Source organism: Protopterus annectens, chromosome 4.part1, assembly GCF_019279795.1.
Source record: "Protopterus annectens isolate FY-2018-M chromosome 4.part1, PAN1.0, whole genome shotgun sequence".
Classification (NCBI taxonomy): Eukaryota; Metazoa; Chordata; order Ceratodontiformes; family Protopteridae; genus Protopterus; species Protopterus annectens.
This window is the reverse complement of record NC_056734.1, coordinates 22,283,847-22,305,774: the sequence shown is the minus strand read 5'-3', so window position 1 is coordinate 22,305,774 and position 21,928 is coordinate 22,283,847.

The window sequence follows — 21,928 nt, the reverse complement described above, 5'->3', positions numbered from 1 at the left end:
TTCCATTCACATTCATTCCTTGTAATGCTTGCTATATTTCTTTCAGCAGCAATTCCTTATATGTTTGTTGTTGTTTGGTGGTACTGCATGCAGTCTGGTCTGGCCAAGGTCTGGGGCTTGACACCTACAAAGGTATTTTATTTTGCTGCTGAGCAGTAGTGGCACCTTGTACTTTGTACTAACAGTTATGGATAGCAGGCACATGCAGTGCTTGTAAACTGCTATACTGTCCTTCTGTTATTAGTTGGATACCTCCTTTGATATTTGTGGGTTGTACACCTACATGTGGGTGTGCTTGTGGAAGCTATTCTACAGCTATTCACAAAGTGTGTGACAGCAGACAGAATGATATGCCTGTGAGTTTGTGACACGTGCAGGCCTCAGATACTCACTCTTAGGTGTATCTTTTATCAGCCTCAGGGAATGGTCCATATCAGTAGGATACACCCGTGATATATGTCAGATATTCTGCAGTTGTGACTGTGGGGTATTTTGAGCATGTGTATTAATACACCATGTCTGACATGCACGTAGTGCATACTTTCAGTGGTTGACAGTTACCATTACGTGGGACAAAACACCTTTCTGCCTAATGTTAGTACATTTCACAGGGTGTCAGTGGGGCACAGTTAACATTTGTTTTCAAATCAGGGACATCCCTGTAAATCAGTCCCAGTTGCGAGGTCTGGCCTCTTACCTGTTCAAATATGGCAGTGTTTATCCTGCTCTGATAGTGTGTGTGGTTTGCAAGATGCTACTGTCACATTATTACCTACTAGCTGCCGACTAGCATGGCTGTTTCTCTTCTCACACTAATGTTACACAAATCCACAAGAATTGCCAGTAAAGATACAAGAAAAGCTTTGTGTAATAGCCTTCCTATATTCCCTTTACATTCAGTCATACTATTTCATGATATACTGCTTTCAGCACAAAGTTCTTGTATATCAGTCATGGCTTAGTGGTAAGTCATGCAGACTAGTGTTTCCAAGGTCCTTGGTTCGAGACAGACAGAGGAATTTTATTTTGCTGCTGAGCAGACTACAGGCCTTGTCATTCAGAGTGACTAAGGCACTTTTAAGCAGTTGTAAGTGGGTTAGCGCTGGTTTGCGTGGAGCTCACTCATGCGCACTGTCACTTAGCTTCGCGCACACACGCTTAGCTAAGCGCACATAAGAGCACACCCGCTTACAACTGCTTAAAAGTGCTTACTCTCGCGCACACCCACGCTAATTTCTTTGAAAGAAAAGAAAATGGGGAGATAGGACAGTGGTGAAAAAGGGGGCACAAAGAGGGTAGGACAGTAGGAAAACAAGCTCGGGATTTGCAGGAAGGATGTAGGAAAGGCCCATAGCTGCCCATTTCTTTATCAGCAACAGCTGTGCATATTTCTGCAATTTGGTGTGAAATTTGAAACATTCCACCCCTGAGAGAGGGGTGAGGACAACAAAATATGTTGTACAGCCAATTGTAATTACTACTTCACATGTCCAGCAGACATGTCTGCAAAATGGGCAGCTATGTATGGGGCGTAATTGTTTTGTGGGAACAGAGTGCCCTTTTTTTTTTTTTTTTTTCAGGTGAGAGTGGAATGTGAGGTACAGGAAGTATGTATATTTGGGGAGGTAGGTAGGGGAGGTTGACAGACAAGACAAACAAGACGCATACAGGGGCGGAGTATGACACATGTGGGGGGGAAACATAATTGACAGGGACGGATGTTGGGATATCACGAGCCCATGAGCCCACAGATGACAACAGTGGAACTGAGATCCCCACCCATGGGCAGTTGCCACTGTGCCTTCACAGCCCAGGATGGGGCTGTGCTGGGGGCTGTGTAGGACGGGCAGCAGGGACACCCATGAGTTGTGCCACCCGAGCCTCAAGCTGGCATAGGGGTTCAAGCACAGAGTGCCTGATCTCGCTACGCACCACAGACCGGACACTTTGGAGGGTGAGTGGACGGTCTCCTCCGGCCACGCTTGCAGAGGGGGGACGAGCCCCGTCCACTGCAGCACTTCCAACTGAAGGTGGCACAGGGCCACCGGAGGAGGTTCCGGCTTGGGCACTAGTGCCAGGTGCACTCTCCAGCTGAGGTGGGAGAGGTGGGTCCACTGGAACCCACCTTCCCTGTTGTCCTATGTTTAGAAATATTTTATGACATTTTGGGTTAGTAACAAACAATACCATTCCAAATTAGTTGTAACAGCATGCATCAGTATTCCCATTAACCAAACACCCATGAATTCCAAACATTGAACAGCAAGCATAACACATGCTTATTTTAAACAACAGTACACAATCCAACAGCATGCAGGGTCGATTGATGGCAACAGGCCATCAGGTTTGGATATGTGTACAGGGCACATGCAGCAACGTACATGCAAATATGTTTGAACCAACAGGACAAATGTCCATAGGAATTGATTGTGAATACACATATCCAGTTTGTTGTGGAATGGCATTATTTGTGAATATAGGGTAGGGTGAAGAAATATTTCATTAACAACTTCAACTACATATACATATTATGTACATCTCTAGTAGCTGCAGATATATATACCCTACAGGTCTTAGTACAGGTTCCTGTATGTAACCTTAGGAATGTTGGTGATGGGACTGTTACTGCTACATTAATATACATTGCATTTTTATTCATACACATTTCATATCTGGCTATGTTCAGGTACAGCATCCTGCTACATTTCATTTATATGGCTCTAGACAACTGTGGATGTTCATTATTTCATACAACCATACTATCTTCATATTGCAAGGGTACAGCAACATATACAAATTATGGGACAGACACATTCCAGCTTCAGTACTTTATTTCAAACATTTCACTTTTTGGTTGTGGCTGTCTCATTCATTTCATTATGTACTGACTGCAGTATACTTTATTCAGAAGTTATAACAGCTTTCTTGGTCGATTCATACCTCTTTCTCACACTCACTTGTTTTATTTTTACAATTCAAGATGGTACTTTATTCTAAGCGTTATTAACATGTCATACCTGATTACAACAATTCTTTCCAACAGACTCACTTGTTTCATATGGCAGATTTTCTAAGGGGATGTATTTGACACATGTCTATTATCTTTAGCTTGTTTACCACTGATTTTCAGGCTGCTGCAGGTTATCTGATATTACAATTCAGGTGGGTAATCACTATTTCAGACTTGTTTACTTTTTATTTCTGGATTACAGGCTGCATCACTTATCTAATCATACAGTACTAGCAGAATCTTTCTTCTAGTGTTATTTGAACTTTATTAATATGTGACTACACTGAAGTCTTTTACAAGCTGTCTCACTTATATTGTATAACAATTACAGAAATATAATTACTAACCTGCCTGGTGGTGCAACCGCTCCAGCCTATCACCATAGGCTCGCCGATTTGTGGAACGCACACCTGCAGCTGTAATATAAATGAAGTAATATTGGAACATACATCTCCATAATATCAGCTAGGATAATTCCTTACATACATAATTACATGGATACTTACTCAGTAGTGGGGCGTTGGGCATTTGCCGGGCCTCCTGGATCCAACAGTTCAGTTGGTCCTGCTTCCGTCTCTTCAGGTCCGCATGCTGGTGATGGACCTGTTTACCAGTCCTTGGTATGCCTGTGGCACTGGTGAGATCATGTGCCAACCAGTTCCACACCTCTGCCTTATATGCACCCCACAGAACCTGGCCCTGCATGAGTTGAGCCTCATGATCGTGGACTAGGAGCCAAACCATGTATTTGGACTCCTCAACACCTCACCTCTGTGCTCGACAGCGACTACCCTCTCCTACACCTGCCATCCTGACTGCAAATAGGTTCCACAATCAGTTATGCTGTGTATTCCCACCTGTGGGGCTTATATATGCCGTTTTTCCCACACTTATCTATGATTGGCCATTTTGGAATTGGATCAGCTTCACAAAACCTGCTTTGTCATGCTTCTATTTCCATTTATTCCTATATATATGCTAATACTGCATTTTTCAGTGCAGCTATCATGGCTTAGTGGTTCAGTACTTTGACTATGATGCACAGTATCCTGGGTTCGAGCCTGGGCATTGTTTTTTTTTAATTTTACTACTGTCTAGACAGGCTAGGAGGTGTGTCTGTTTAAAGGCGGCTTTGATAAAGGTTGTTCAACGTTGCCTGCCGGTAAGCCGGTTGGCACGCTGCGCAGCTCCGCGCAAATGGGTTACACAGGTTAACGCATTATTTGGCTATGAGCACGCATATTACACTGTGTGAAATGTTCCGCAACTACGGGCATACACTTTCAGCATGTTAAAGCACTGCTCAACTCCGGACACTCCTATTACACCTGTTAAACCACTGGTTACCTGCGGGCAAACATACTCAGCTTGTTAGAGTGCTGCTCAGCTATAGGCACTTATAAAATATTTTATTTTTTTATTGTGTCAGATTTCATCATAAAAACATGGCCCATTTCATTGCATTTTACTTAAATTATAATTGTATATATATACATATATGTCAGGGGATTGTTTCATGCTTATTTCACTAAAAATAAAAAAAATGATGTTGTTGGGGCTCGAACTGTGACTGCCTCCTCTTTGGCCGACATCTCTACCGCTATGCTATTGCTACTTGGCTTATTTTGCATATTTAGAGCTTATATGTTTTTTCAATGGCTGCTAACTGTGGCTGAGCGAAGGGCACACCTGTGCAAACGAGCGCAATTACGGGCAAACATTTTTGAAATAAAAAAAAATGAAACTGTTCATTTTTACGTTTTACATTTCAGTTGGGTTAATAGTCTGTAGGGGCATGTGTGCTGTTGTGTTTCTTGATATTTCCGCGGACTCGCTCATGGGAGTTTCCTTTTGGGACTGTGATTCTTCTGGGGGTGTGTCCCTTTGCAGGTCTCGCCATGCGGACACGCCCCCAACATTGCTACATGGACCGTGTTAGCCTAGGGTGTGATTCAGCATGCCCTCATGAATATGCATGGCATGCTGACATCACCCCGTTTAACTGCAGCCTCCGTGTAAGACTTGCTAACTCTTACATGGAGGCTTCATGAATCCTGCAGTATGTTTGTGATAGTGTTTCATTTGTTTGAAATTGAGTTAAATATTGTTAATTTATATAGTACAGACAAGTACAAATGATCACAAATTTATAATTAAAATGTACTTATATGTCAACAACATATAACTTGCATTTCAGTCCCTGCAGTTATCCCACAATTGTCACTAAAACAAACATTACAATTTTAAATTCATGTCCACTTTACATACTACTGTTTTTCTGCATTCTAAATTGAAAAAACTTTATAGCAACCATGCTGTATAAAAAGAAAATAGAACAGTCTGTGAATGGATTGAGTCAAACCTAACAAAACCTCTAGCTAGACCTACTGATCCCGTGTATGATAGGTAATGGCCTTTAAAATGTTATGGTTCAATGTCACAGTTATATTGGATTACCTTTCACTTCAGTGAAATCGCAAACCTTGACTAATCCTGAAAGTCATCCCTTTGATTTTTACATGAGCTACTGGAACAGGTCGCCTTATAAGAAGTCTTATATCTTATCAGAAAATGCAGTTCTCTGCTTTTGCTTCAATCTGCTTTTCTGTAGTAATTTCCCTTTCCTATAATCTTTATAAAAATGAAATAGACAGCATGCATACAAATTTCAGGACAGCAAACTAAGCATCGACTTTTCTTTCCTTGTCATAAATTCTATTATGTTTCATTTAGAAGCACTGTGTATCATTTAACACTTATTATTCCATGTCCACTTAACAAGAGCTGAGCATTTGTACTAGATATAGAATAATGTTCTTTAAAAATAAATTTGAAATTATTTTTAAAAATACGTAATTATTCTGTTGATATTGTCCTTTTGATTCATTCCTTAATTTTCTGCTGCTATTTATCTTAACTTCATTAAGCAAATAGTCTCTTAATAAACTGACATGTTGATATTGTACAATCAAATGTTCCATAAGCATGAAACAAGAATTAAAAAAATGAGATAAAGTATTAATGACTAACTCAAATCTTATCATCTTAAGATATATTTAACAGTGCAATATCTAGACAAATTTCTCAGAGTGGAAGAGATCATAGAAATATATGTGATGATTGTTAAAGTACAATTAATCTAATCAAGACTAACATTCTTTTGGATTGTGTAACACTGCCAAAAACATTCAGCGTATATGCATTCCTCCATTAGTTATACATCTGTTAATCCCATTGTGTGAAACAAGTTCATGTCAAAACATCAAGACTGCATTAATCCTCATCACAACCTGTGGGTCACGTGACCAGACATCTAGCATTTTTAAGTGAGTAAGCTTGATGCAGTGTGTGATGATATGGGGTACTGCCAGCACAGCTAGCTGGAATTTTGTAAATAATTATATGTAATTTGTGAATATCAAACTGATTTATATAAGATGATTGTGTTGTAAATGTATTAGAAATGTATGTCATGTGTATATCAAACTTATTTGTACAGATGTTTGTGTTGAAAATGTATTTTTAAAGTGCTTGGTTTGAAATGTATCCACGGTGTGCCCTACTGGAGAAAACAGTAATGTGCATGCAGTATTGTAAGTGTTTAAATGCACATGTTTTAACAGAGGAAACTGGAAGGTTAAACTCAGTTCAGCAAACCTTAAAATATATCTGAAATTAAATCACTTTATGGGCTAGGCCATAAAGATGTTATCTCACAGGTTTCAATGCAATCAGAGACACAAAGTCTGTACTAGGAAGCTTTCTGTGTTGTCTTTGAGGTGGACTAATTACTATTACTCTGCAAGCATGGAGGTGTGAAATTCTTTTATGCCTTCCAACACCTGCCACAGATATGTGCAAAAGCCCTTGTGTTTGTATTTTTACAGGTAAGTGCTAAATCCTACCAGCTTCTAGCAATGGGGGTTTGCATGGTAACTAGAAGTCTGATGACCAGAAGTGATATCATTCTGCAAGCTATCCCAAAAGTAATATTTTAGATATTATTTTCTGAAGTTTCTTAGTGAGACTGAGCATTCTATATTCTGTCCTGGGCCTGACAACAAGAAGGACCATTCACCACATCATCTGCTTGCTCTATTAAATAAGTAGGAAATAGTATAATTGTCTTAGATTTAGTCAGGAATATAGTGAAGCTTAGCATAGATATTGTTTTTCTTTATTTGTCTGCCTGTGATTTTAAACTCTGTCACTGTGAATATATACTTAGCATTTTCTTGTTCTTTTATTATTTATTATTAAATATATTTAAACTCTCATTGTGGATGATCTTTGTAGAGATATTTAAGCTTGGAGAGCATTTGCATATTTATTTGTTGACACTGTGTGGGCCACTCCTAATAGCTTTGCTCTTATCCAATCTGCCATTTCTATTAATATTCATTTAAATCAATATATTGGTTACCCTAGGATGAGACTTAAGGTAGCTGGCAGGAGTGTCTGGTGGCAGTCATAACTACCTTATGGTCTGGGCAGAAGGAAGCATAGTTAGTAAACCTGTGTCAGCCTTTCACAGGTGTGTCTGTGTGTGTGTGTGTGTGTGTGTGTGTGTGTGTGTGTGTGTGTGTGTGTGTGTGTGTGTGTGTGTGTGTGTGTGTGTGTGTGTGTGTGTGTGTGTGTGTGTGTGTGTGTAAATCAAACCTCAAAGAGTGTGTGTTTCAGCTACTCAGGCAGAGACATGAAGCAATGGTTGGATAGAGAGGGTGCTGGACATTTAGCTGAGATCTCTACCTTATAACTGTGCCAGTGGGGAGTCTTATTGGAGATCTGGAGAAAGAGGGAGAAACCAACCCCTAACTGAATGTGTTCCCACTGTGTTCTTAAGGGAAATTGTGCTTGATTGTGCTTGATGCAGAAAGCTGCATCTGGAGATACTGTGTGTGCACCTGTTATCCTCCCAGTGAACTTCCCCCACTGGTGTCAGTGGTGAGGATTGAGGCTCCTTGATTACAGGCCCAGAGATGGGGTGTCACACAGTGTTCACTATTTCTGTAAGCACTAGTGAACTGTTCCTAAACCTCTTTGATCACATTTCGGAGTAATCACTTTTCCTGACCATGTCTTCTTGAATGTTCAACATTAAATGTATTACAACAAACCATGTGTTAACATTTATTAGACATGAATGCAACTTCCTTTTAACATTTATCTTCTACCACACTCCATTTATATAGTTTTTATTAAATAAATGGAGGACTAGTGCTACATCTTATGTAAGAAGCAAAATAAATCACATAGTCATAAGGGTCATCCTTTTCCCCCCAAATTGCATGCTTCTTTTTGCTGATTTGTTCAGTTTAATGTCTTTTCAGTGTAACCTTATAAAGAATGGCAGTGTTGTGTGACAGTTTGAAAAAGACAGCAGGACTGATTTTTATATGTAATAAAGATGTACACCAAACACAAACTGATATAAAAAGCCAGATAGAAGCCAGAAAGATCCACAACCAATTTATTGATTGAGCGCTTTCATCTCACAATAGAAACTTCATCAAAATACCATTGTAACACAAACCTCACCTTTTATACATTGCCTTAATCACATAAAATGACATCACTTCCTCTATACAAAAAGTGAACTCATACATAAATACAAATAACTACTTAAAAATGCTACATGACATCATCCTATGTAAAACACATATAAAATTCTTCTTTAAGTTTTAAAATAGAACTAATAGAAATTGCACTTTTAAATCCTGGTGCCTCTGAGGCATTAGGTTTCATTTGCCATCTGAGCTCCTTCAGTTCTAGAAATTCATTCAGGGCAATGACAGTGAACCTGAAACTGTGTCCTGGATGCAAGTCAATATGTGCAGATAGGGCATTTTTTGTTTCATTCCCACCAATGTCATAATAATGTTAGTAGATTCTAGTTCTCAGTGCATTGATGGTTTTCCTATGTAAAAACATGAACACAGGGAGCACTTAGCTAGATATATAACTCCCTTACTACTGCAAGTAAACTTGTTTCGTATTATATATCCACCATAATTGGGTATATATGCCTTCCAAGATATATTTGCATTGCATGCAAAATCCACATTTTACCATGCCCCCCATTCTTGCATTCGTCTTTCTATAGGTTTCCATCATATTTTTATGATGGTATCTTTTTTATAGACAATTTTAGAGAATGTTCCTACCAAATAAAGGAGTTCTGGGTTCGCACTGAATATGTGCCAATTGTGTGTTAAAATCCTTTTAATATTGTAGAACTGGTTGTTAAATCTAAATATACCTGATTTGTTGAAGTGTTTCCCTTCATTGTGTACAACCACTTTGCTGCTCTGTACTTTCCCTAACAGAGGAATAAAATGTCCATTCTCCCTCTTTGTTGTAACTTCCTTCAATATCTCATCCACAAATGTTTCTGGGTATCCTCTTTTTATCAGCATATTTTTTAATATATTCAATTTATGTACAAATTCATCATATTCTGAAACCATTCTTGCTATCCTAACCCCTTGCCATTTTACTGAGTAATTCGAGATGCTTGAGATGTCTGGTTATAAGTACTAGCCAGGAGGTATTTGAACCCAAGCAAGTAGAAATACAAGATGGTGCCTATACACCACACCCTTTAGAATACCCCCACCCGAGGAGGTCAGAGTGACTGAGGAACTGGGGGGGAGGGGTATTACCCATACAACCAGAACCAATAGAACATAAGAGGGCTTGGAGGGGGTTCAAGAACGAATTACACATGGAACAGGAACAGATAGATGAAGTGATACCTTATAAGATTATTTCTAACAGAAACTGTGACTTTAAAATATACAATTACAGTAATGTAGATATTAGTGAGCAATTAGCAGAAGTGTTTGAAAAAGGCCTGTCCTTTGTGCCTAGCAAAAATACCACTTTAGCTGAAGTTCTTATTGATTTAAAGCTTTACACTAGGAAGCTTAACTTGGATTTTTATTTTAAAGGCACAAAAGTGACAACAGAAGGAAGGAATATATGTAAGAAAACAAGTGTATTCAAACCCCCCCCCCCATTACACCCCACTGTTCAAAAATTTGAAAAAATATGTGAGAATGATATTAGGAACATGGTGAATGTTAAGCAAAATGGTAGAGAGGATATATATAACATCACAAAGGAAGAAATGAATATGTTAAAAGACGCCAGAAATCTAAACCTCAAGATGCACGCACTCAAAACTCTCCTTAGCATGGAGAACATCGATATCTGTGCAGTAGCAGAAACCTGGTTCAAGGCTCCCAGAGCACCCCAGCACTACCAGGTTATACCTCATATCATGCTTTTCGGCCCCAAAACTTGGACCGAACCACAAAAGGAGGGGGAGTATCAATATTCGTCAAAGATACCCACACCTCCAGGTTGGTGGCACAGCACAAAGCATCAGAGACTATCCATGTGCAACTAGCAGTGGGTAAAACTGCCTTCCAGTTTATAGCCTGCTACAGACCACCCTCCCAAACCCAGGAACCCCACTCAGCCTTCCTGAGAACACTGGAAAATATGAAGGTCTCTCCAAACACCATTACATTGGGCGACTTCAACTACCCAAACATAGACTGGGAGCATTACTCTAGCTCCAACACCCTAGCCCAAAGGTTCCTAGAATTTATAAACTCAAATGCTATGGAACAACTTGTTACCACTCCCACAAGAGGGGAAAAAATACTGGACCTGATCATCACCAACATGGGGACTCTATGCTCCAGACCAGAAGTGTATCCCTCGCTAGTAAGATCAGACCATAAACTAATCTCACTAGATATTCACTTCCCGACCCCACCCCCTGCCCAGAAAACCACAGTGAAAAACTTCTCTAAAGCAAATTTCACACTCCTCAAAACCGAGGTGGAATCCTTCAAAGCCCCCGGGCCTGTGGAAAATATGGCACAGACCGCAGAATGCTTTATAAACGCATTCTATGAACACCTTCAGGAATGCATGGATCATGCAATCCCAAATAAAACCAAGACCCAATCCTCCAAAGGCAGACGTCCTGTCTGGTGGACCCCAGCCATAAACAAACTATACAATAGAAGGAGGAATCTACTACATGATAGAGCAAAATCCCAAAAAGGGAAGGCATCTCTGATCAGTATTTGCAAAAAACTACGGGCACTCATAAAATTGTCTAAGGCCAGCTTCGAGAGAAAAATTGCACAGGACACTAAGGATAATCACAAGGCTTTCTTTAGTTATGTTAGGAACCTGGGTGGGAATTCCCAAATATGCTCAGAATTAGTCCAAAATGACAAAAAATACACCAAACCCACAGACATTGCCAACATCCTAGCTGACAGGTTCAACGCAAACTTCTCCACCCCCTCCCCACCAAAAGGGCAAATATCTATCCCAGCAGAGTGCTGCCCCCCTGACATCTCAGATGCTCAGGTAAGAGCTGCCCTCTCCAAAGCAAAAAACACAGCATCAATGGGACCAGACGGTGTCCCAGGCTGCGTCCTACATGAACTCCAAGAAGAGCTAAACCCAAACATAAAACTACTGTTCAATCTCAGCCTTACTACAGGATATGTAGCCAAAGAGTGGCGTACAGCAACAGTGGTCCCTCTCCACAAAGGTGGTGCCTCAACGGATCCTGGAAACTATCCCCCATAAGCCTGACTAGCTTGGTCTGCAAAGCTATGGAAAGGATCATCATGGACCTCATAAATAAAGATATTGGGGACCTACAGACACTGGATTCTACCCAGTTCGGCTTTGTTAAGGGCAGATCCTGCCTTTTAAACCTGGTCGATTTCTTTGAAACAGTCACCGAGGCCATTGATGAGGGGAAGGTGGTCCACACAGCCTACCTGGACCTCGCAAAAGCCTTTGATACAATACCCCACTCGGGCCTTATAGATAAGCTCACCAGCTTACATATAAACCCCTATGTCACTAGATGGGTTGCAAACTGGCTCAAGGACAGAACCCACATGGTTAGAAGTGCTGGAGCCATGTCAGACTCCAAACCAGTTACAAGTGGCATCCCACAAGGCTCAGTCCTGGGACCTCTCTTGTTCGGTATATATTTCTCGGAGGTACAGGCAAACACGGAAGGACTGTGGCTGACCAAGTTCGCAGATGACTGCAAACTGGGCACCATAATCGACTCTCCAGCCGACACAAGCATCCTCCAAAAGGGCCTCATAGAAACAGACAACTGGTGCCAGAGCCATGGCCTCAAGCTAAACGCCAAAAAGTGTAGTCATCCCCTTTGGCAAAAAAAAAAGTGCCCACAAATTACCACATAGGTTGTAATCCATTAAGTACAGAAGAAGTAATTAGGGACCTGGGGACCCAAGTTGATAGCAATCTCTCATTTGACAACCACGTGGCCAAGGTGGTTAGGAAAACATTTTATATAGCCCACCTAATCATGAAGGGATTCACATCTAGATCAGGGGAGGTCATCGTGTCTCTTTACTCATCCCTCATCAGGCCCATAATTGAGTACAATGCCCCTTTTGGGATGTATCTTACAGACACCTGCAGCAACTGGAAAGACCCCAAAAGTACCTCACCAAGAGGATCAAAGGGCTCAAACAGATGCCATATGCTGCCCGGTTAAAGAAACTCCAGCTCTACTCAGTGGCATACCGCCTGCTCAGAGGCGATCTGTGCCTGACGTATAAAGCCATGTCCAACCCAGAATTAATGGACATGCTGCACCTCAGAAAATCCAAATCCCATCGAGCTACGCGTTTGAGAGACTTGAACCTCAGCACTGAAATAAATAGGACATGCTGGAGGGACAGATTCATAACCCAGAGGCTCCCTTCACTCTGGAATAAAATCCCAGTCCAGGTTAGGCAGAGTCCCTCATTGACTCTCTTCAAGAGGAATCTTGATGAGTGGATGGGAGATCGTAGGTTTTCCCCGGGTATCACTTCTGTGTCACTGTTAGACAGAGGCACAGTATACTAATCTCGAGAAAGGGCATAGCAAAATTAATTTAAAATGGGTGGCGAAAGCCAAACACACTCTGGCTAGGCTTATAAATGCCCTAGGGCAGATAGCCTAGTATGAACCTATGAACCTATGAACCTATTTGTGGCAACACTGACATCAGGGCAATGAAGCCCAATAAGGGAGGGGGACCTAGTCATCATGAACCAAAATAGCTATGTTAATAAGATGATAACCATACTATATACTGATACCTATGATGAAATAAGTGTTAATGAGAAAAACATCTCCTATAGAAAAGTTGACTTGACTTTGGAAGAGTTGATATTGAACCATGAGAACACACCTGGGGAACATTCATATATGGTGTTAAAGTATCCAAAAACACCCAAAATTATTGGAGTCCCGAAGATCCACAAGGACCTTCGGGACCTCCATCTTAGATCTATAGTGGACGCAAGAGCTTCAAAAACATATCTATAGCTAGGTTTATTGATAGTCAGCAAAAAAAATCTACTCAAAGACTGCCCATGCATTTTAAAGGATTCCTGGGACTGCTTAGGTAAAATAACCAATGACAAATACTGTGATGATTTAATCTTCACCACCACTGATATAAGAGATTTATTTTCAGCTATTCCACACAACATGGGAATTGAGTGGTTTTATAGCTTCCTATGCCAACATTTTAATATTAGCCATGGATGCATTCTCACTATTAGGGCATTGATGGAGTTGGTCTTAGATACAAACATTATTATCTTTGAAGGCCAGCTTTTTTGACAGTGCAGGGGGTAGCAATGGAGGCAGTGTGTCCCCCTATATTTGCCAATATTGTCTTGGCATTTTGGGAGAAGGAAATTGTGTTCAAAAGTGTATTTACTGATTATTGGACATTTTGTGGTCGTTTTTTGGATGACATCATTGTTTTCTGGAAAGGAAGTGAGGGGGAGTTGCATAAATTTCTGAAATTCATAGAGCAGAGCACCGAATTTCTGGAATTCATGAGTACTATTACATGGGAAACCACCCATTACTTGGACATCACACTACAAAAAAATAGGAACATCAAATAATTTACGTCCAATATTTTCAGAAAACCCACATATTTCAACACCATCCTGCACTTCGATAATTGCCATCCACTGTCACAGAAAAAATCCCTAGTAAAAGGACAAGGGGTTAGGATAGGAAGAATGGTATCAGAACAGGATGAATTTGTACATCAGTTGAATATATTAAAAAATATGCTGATAAAGAGAGGATACCCAGAAACATTTGTGGATGAAATATTGAAGGAAGTTACAACAAAGAGAGAGAATGGACATTTTAGTCCTCTGTTAGGGAAAGTACAGAGTAGCTAAGTGGTTGCACACAATGAAGGGAAACACTTCAACAAATCAGGTATATTTAGATTTAACAACCAGTTCTTCAATATTAAAAGGATTTTAACACACAATTGACACATATTCAGTGCAAACCCAGAACACCTTGATTTGGTAGGAACATTCCCTAAAATTGTCTATAAAAAAGATGCCAGCATAAAGAATATGATGGAAACCTATAGAAAGATGAATGCAAAGACGGGGGGCATGGTAAAATGTGGATTTTGCATGCAATGCAAATATATCCTGGAAGGCAAGGAGGTATGTATACCCAATAATGGTGGATATATAGTACGAAACAAGTTTACTTACAGTAGTAAGGGAGTTATATATCTAGCTATGTTCTCCCTGTGTCCATGTTTTTACAGAGGAAAAATCATCAATGCACTCAGAACTAGAATCTACCAACATTATTATGACATTGGTAGGAATGAAACAAAAAATGCCCAAGCTGCACATATTGGCTTGCATCCAGGACACAGTTTTAGGTTCATTGAGCAAGTCACTTTGGGTGAGGGTGGGACCTCTGAATGAATTTCTAGAACTGAAGGAGCTCAGATGGCAAATGAGAACTAATCTCTCTGAGACACCAGGACTTAACAGTACAATTTCTATTAGTTCTATTTTTAAAACTTAAAGCAGAATTTTATATGTGTTTTATATAGGATGATGTCATGTAGCATTTTTAAGTAGTTATTTGTATTTATGTATGAGTTCCCTTTTTGTATAGAGGAAGTGATGTCATTTTATGTGATTAAGACAATGTATAAAAGGTGAGGTTTGTGTTAAAATGGTATTCTGCTGAAGTTTCTATTGTGTGACGAAAGTGCTCAATCAATAAATTGGTTGTAGATCTAATTGGCTTCTATCTGGCTTTTTATATGTAAGAAAGATAATTAACATAATAACAACACACACTGATGGAATAGAACATTGTTCGCAACTTACACTATTACAAAATTACTTGACATTTTAATCTGTAGTCTACTAAACTTCCACTGAGGTGCTTACTCACATTATTAAGCATGTAAAGCTGAGCTAATTAATACTGACAGGTGCTAAAGAGCATCCCACTCACCTTCCAATTTTCTAAACTGTTTACCTGGGGATGTTCATGGTATAAAGAAGCTAAGCAGCAAAGACAAGAGTTCCCAGTGCTGAACATTCTCTGCCTGATCCTGTGGGAACATCCAGATATTCTTATAAATCTGAGAGATATAATCCCTCCATCATCTCCTGGATGGTCCCTAGGCCTTCATCCCAATGTGATGTTAGTGTAGACCACCTCCTAAAGGCTATAAAGGGGCATCCTTACTAGGTAACCAAACAAACTGAACTGACTATTCTCAACCAGAAGGCACAGTGTCTCTACTCTGAGATCCTCCAATGCTTCCAGATTGCCGAGATCAAAATAGAGATTCTAGCAACCATGAACAGAAGTGCATCTCTGCCACTTCCATCCACAGTCGCCTCCATTTGTCTCTACATAACAATGACAATAAGTGAGGGACATTGTGTAAACTGGCTGGTAAAGTGAAAGCTTTTTGCTATCAGTCCACTCTCAATATTTCACCGCAGTCTGGTACCATGTCAGTAGTACTGCCACTGCTGTATCCATTAGCTGATCTGTCTCCTATTCCCTTCTACCTTTACTTGTGAACAGCAGTTCAAGACACTTAAACTCTTCCATGTTAGAAAGCTGCTCCACTTTTACCTTGAGAATCCTTCCTTTTACCACTTCATTGTTATGCTATACTGCCCTTGGTACGATGATGAAATGCAAAATAATATGCATGATACGTAAAAGACTCCATGTAAACATTATCTTTCAACATCCAGTATTACAACCATACACTCTTCACAGTGAAGATCTTATTCTTTCACTAAAGAATGACCAAGGCCTCTAATTTAAATTCTCTGGTTTCCTATTCAAACAAGACAGGCACTGGCTGTTGGTAGCTCAGTTCTTAGTATTCCTTCAATTTAGTTTCTGTTTTATTTAGGCAGAACCCTAATAACAACTCACTCAGGTGCTTCAAGGCCCTTTTCACAGTTCAGTGAACAAAAAGTGCTCTATCTCAAGTAAAAGATCAAAGGTACTAATCTATCCCTGTTACAAACTTAGTTTCTAGTCTTATATCATCTATCTATCCATCTATCTATCTATCTATCTATCTATCTATCTATCTATCTATCTATCTGTGTGCATGTGCATGCATAAATCTATCTGTCTATATCTATATACATAGGTACATATACATATGTGGTTGTAACTCAAAAGGCAGAATACACTTTTGGTAGAAAAGTTTTTGTCAGCTTAAAAAAGGAGAAAATGCACAAATGAGTGAAAGCTCATTTATGTGAATCACATAAGGGTTAACTTAATTATATATAGTGCTGGCAAACTGGAGTATGCCCCCACCAACCTTACTCATGTGTTATTCCTAACTGTAACCACTGTTATCCCAACCCTTGTCTTACACATTCAATTACTAAAATGCCTTTCTATAAAATTATCACTACCAAGACGACAGTGCATCTCAGTTTTTATTTAGGTTTTATTGAGAGAGGTCTTTTTTACTGTGAGTGGAGTATTCAGTGTTTTATGTTTCCCTCTTATAAGTTATCCAGCCTTTGTGATTCTCATTTGCATTTTTGAAGTTTCATGACATAATCATGGATAGATCGAGATAAAGACAGATAGATAGATATATACAGTATATAGGAAATTATAAAATAGTTACACCAATAAATGAGCAAAGCATTCACTAAAAAGTGCAAGAAAGATTCAGCTAAGCTAGAGTCTTCACAGTGTAATACTTTAAACTTCCTGTATTGGAGGCACATAGGACATATGCAACCTAAGGCCATACAAGTTTTAGCTACATGGCTTCTGAATGTCCATGACTTTTACTTTTTAAGTTATTATGGTTGCATTCAAGCCAGGTAGTACATAAGGCCAATACACAGAATAAAAAAAAAACATTTATGGAAGTACATATCTGTGTGTAAGACTGTTAATTTCATGAATTTGTAACTCATCTCTTTGCTAATGCTAAGAAGCAGGAAAAATTAAAATTAAATTGAACTAGACTTGATATATCACTATTATGGAGTCACTGGGAACATATATGCACATCACAAGGACATGCAGTGCTGTCATGTTTTGTACCTAAAATTGACATCAGAGCCGTATAGATTTTAGTACCTATATTCTCTTTTGTTGCCATCCTTCTCACAATTTTGTTTTTTCTGTCTGATCATAACTGTGCATAGAATGAAGCATACAATATTTGGTGTGGATGCCAATTCCCTGACATTTTTCTAGAGATCTCAAAGGAAGGTGAGGTTGTTGCTCCATTTGGAGAAAAGATGTGATATGAGGAGGGATCTAGAATTTTTATATATTTTTTCATGAAAAACTACAGCCATAGGTTAGGGTAGAGGGGCTATACCAGGTCACAATGCAAGGATGAGGCATGGAATAGTTTGGACAAGGTTGTCATCTATGCAACTGGAAACCCATGCATGCGGGGAACAGTGTTGTCACTGCTACATTGACACAGAATGCCACAAAGCTGGCCTCCATCCACAATGGGAAGTAGATTATAGGGTCAACTTGCAACCTCTGTATTGTTAGAATATTCTCCAACACTTATGCAGACCATTACCATGATATGATGCTTCACTAGTCTCTTTCCTTATATTTAGCCCCTGCAGAGACAATAGGAAATCAGGAAACACATAGAAAGAGAATGCAATGCCCCAAAGAGGAATGGGGTGCCTTCAGATATTACTGAGAGCAATGTCCACATAAAATTAGTTGTACAATAGGTAATAAAGTTTATAGAAATCATGGCAAGCTGTTGTCAGGCAACCGACATAGCATGCATTTTTTGAGTGTGTAAACCTTATATACCTGTAAGATTAGCTCATGTAGCTATGATCAAGTTCATGTCAGGTGAGGTCTGATAGTTGTGATATCCATTCCTTCAAACAGCAAATTTGCTTAATATGAACTTTGCACTGCATATATTGAATAGCTGTACTTACAATGTCATGTCTTCAGACTAGTCTGTAGAACTATTTTATAATATGTGCAGTCCCTATAGAATAGTTGCTACATTTAAAAGCCAATTGCATTGTATCATTAGTATAACAATAACCCTAATAATGCATCTAGAATCTGTAATGACAGTGACCTTAACCTTAAAGAAATATGTATATATATGTGCGGGTCTACTTTGTTTCATTGAATCGCATTTCATTGAATTTCATTTCACCTCGACCACTTCACTGAAAACTCAAATTACTAAAAATTAATTTCACTGAATCTCCTTTCACTGAACTGCAGTTAGTATATATGGCGCAGTGTAGAGTACTATAAGGCAAGTAAAAGGTATATGCCCTTTTCCCCACTGTAGTGCAATCCTGGAGTTAGTATATATATTTAGGGGGAAGGGGGGCACAACCCCCTGCATTGGGGGGGGCATAGCTCCCCACTTAGTCTGAGTAGATATTGTCTTATGGAGAGAGTTGGTGTTGCAACTATGCATGCCTATTGTTTAAAGTGTATCGTTTTGAAGTTTTTGGTAAAATACAATATAAAACAAAGTGGGGGTTTACGCTCCCCACCCCACCCCCATATATACTAATTCCAGGATCACACTACAGTGAAGAAAAGGGCATATTTTTTTAATTGCCTTACAGTATTCTACACAGTGCCATATATACTAAGTTCAGTTCAGTGAAATGAGATTCAGTAAAATGAGTTTTCAGTAATTTGTGTTTTCAGCGATGTGGTCGGGGTGAAATGAAATTCAGTGAAATGAGATTCAACAAAACAAAGTAGACCCATATGTGTGTGTGTGTGTGTGTGTGTGTGTGTGTGTGTGTGTGTGTGTGTGTGTGTGTGTGTGTGTGTGTGTGTGTGTGTGTGTGTGTGTGTGTGCATGTGCGTATATATATATATATATTTATATATATATATATATATATATGTATATATATATATATATATATATATATATATATATATATATATATATATATATATATATATATATATATATATATATATATGTATATATATATATATATATAGAGAGAGAGAGAGGCTAATTATCAAAATGTAGAATGAAGGTTTGGCAAACATGTGAATGCCAAATGGCAGCTGGTCAATTCCCATGTTTCCAACCTTCAATTGAGGGAGTGTTCTTTGCAGCGAATGCCACTGTGCATATGCTGATATGTGGTCGATATTAGGAATAGACATCGAGGTACAGATCATATTGGGAAATTGATCCTCTTCGTCACTGTAGTGCGATCTCAGAGTTGGTATATATAGTTTGCAGTGTGTGGGGGGTTTATTCCCCTGCAAAAACGCTCAGTCCATTTTATGACTTATGCCTACTTTAGCAGGTGTAAGTATCTGACATTCGATATTCGGTGAAAATGGAGAATCTGCTGAATTTGTTCATCAGATTTGACATTTTCACTTAATTAATATGCATGATTTTGATGTTTCATTTCAGAGTTAAAGCCATTTTTTATTTTAAATAGAGACATTTTGAAAGTAAAACATATATATATATATATATTTTTAAACAACTTTTTATTAATTTTAAAACAAAGATTGTACAAAATTATTAAAAGATAAATAGAACAAAAACAGAACTATTTAAAGATTTCCACAACAAAATTAAACATAGAAAACTAAATCCTTAAAATGCATCAAGTAAATCACTTAATTTTGCCCAAAATGAAAACTGGTGAGTAATATGCAAAGCTCACATTTTGGCAGTTGACAATTGTTTTCTATGGACATTTTTTTGCTAAACTAATGAATTCAGTGAAAGAAACAGTAGTTTTACCTTTCCAATTCTTTATGACTATTTTTCTTACTATAGCTAAGATAGACCAAATGAGAAGCACTTGTACCCTAGGAACGGGATCCAGAACTGGAGCATTAAATAAGATCAAGGAGTTAGAAATTATAGAATTATCTGTCCACAAAGCTTGGGAAAATTTTCTAAATTCACCCCAAAAAGGAGTTACTATTTTAGATCCCAATATCATAAAAACAAAATATGCATTAGACACTTTTTTACACCTCCTACAACTAATTTTCCCATAGTTATATATTAAAGCTGCTTTATGTGGAGCTAAAAAAGCTCTGTGAAGAAATCTCCATATATATATTTTTTTACAATAAAGAGAAAAAGTACATTTTCATGCAGATTTAAGAATTAAACATTTATCTTCATCAGAAAAGGCCATCTCATTAATCTTAGTTGAGTAATTCCAAAATAATGAATCTGTGGAACCAAAATATGTATAATTTTTTCATGTTATATCTCTCCCCTTAGCCTATTTTTCACTATATTTTCTTTGAAATTCGCTCCAGAGGTGGCAGTGGTTGTGGTTGTGCCTCCACCATCAGCAGAGCCCCCAGCACTACTGAATCACAACCTGCCAATGTTGTCTCTACACCTCTTGTGCTACCTGCACCATTTGGTTGGTGCATTGGTACCCACCAGGAGTAGTGACAGTTAAAGTGGCAGTTAGGTCATGTGACAGGTGCTGGCAGTGCTGGTGGAGATAATGCCCAAATGCCTCACTGCCCAAATTGACCAAATGGAAAAATAATCCTGCAACTGATTGCTAAATAACTGCCCTGTCCAGTGCTGCCTGTGGTTTCTGAAGAAGGAGATAGTCGCAACACTTCTGACTACTAATGTCCTTCTGTATTCCTTCCATAAAGGGATGCACCTCCAAATGCTCATTCCTATTTCCCATCATGGAGTTCCCTCTGTCTTGTATCTATTATCAGCAGTGTCTGTCATGTCTATCATGTCTGTCCTGTTTCCTAAACTACCTTATGTACCTAACTCTGATATCTTATACTGCCTTCCACAATTTTCTTCTCTTCAGGAAAAAAAATAAAAAAGTATATCTGCCCCACAAAATTTAAAATACAACAAATAACTATTCATTTTGCCTATGTGTGTGTATGACACACCTGTTTTGTTCCAACCTGTCAGACAACATTGTTATCTTAATGTCACACATGATTTATGATGTACCTATCCAAAAATGCTTAAATTATATGTACATATACATTCTTCTTCTACAGAAGTGAATAGATATGGGGCAGGATTCACGAATCCTCCGTGTAAGACTTAATAAGTCTTACACGGAGGCTGCAGTTGAACAGTATGACATCAGCGAGCCATGAATATTCATGAGGGCACGCTGACTCATCAGTAAGTCTTACACAGACTGAGTATGAAAGCAGGGGCGGGTCCGACTTCTGAGCAGTCTAAATGGTCACGTCCCTGCAATTTGTTACCAAGCACAATGTCAACATACAAGAGCAAGGTCGCTCAAATGTACTTGCACCCAACAGCACACTCCCTGACACTGGAAACCCCAATCAAAGTTATAAAACGTAAAATATTAATTTTTTATTTTTAATCCATGATATAGCTGCCTGCATACCTCTCAACCTCTTAGAATAATGTCTGTCATTATTTTCTAACTGCAATCTTTAATAATTTCGCAGAAAGCCACAATTTTATGAAAAATGGACCAAAAAAAAATAAAAAAATTTTGGACATTC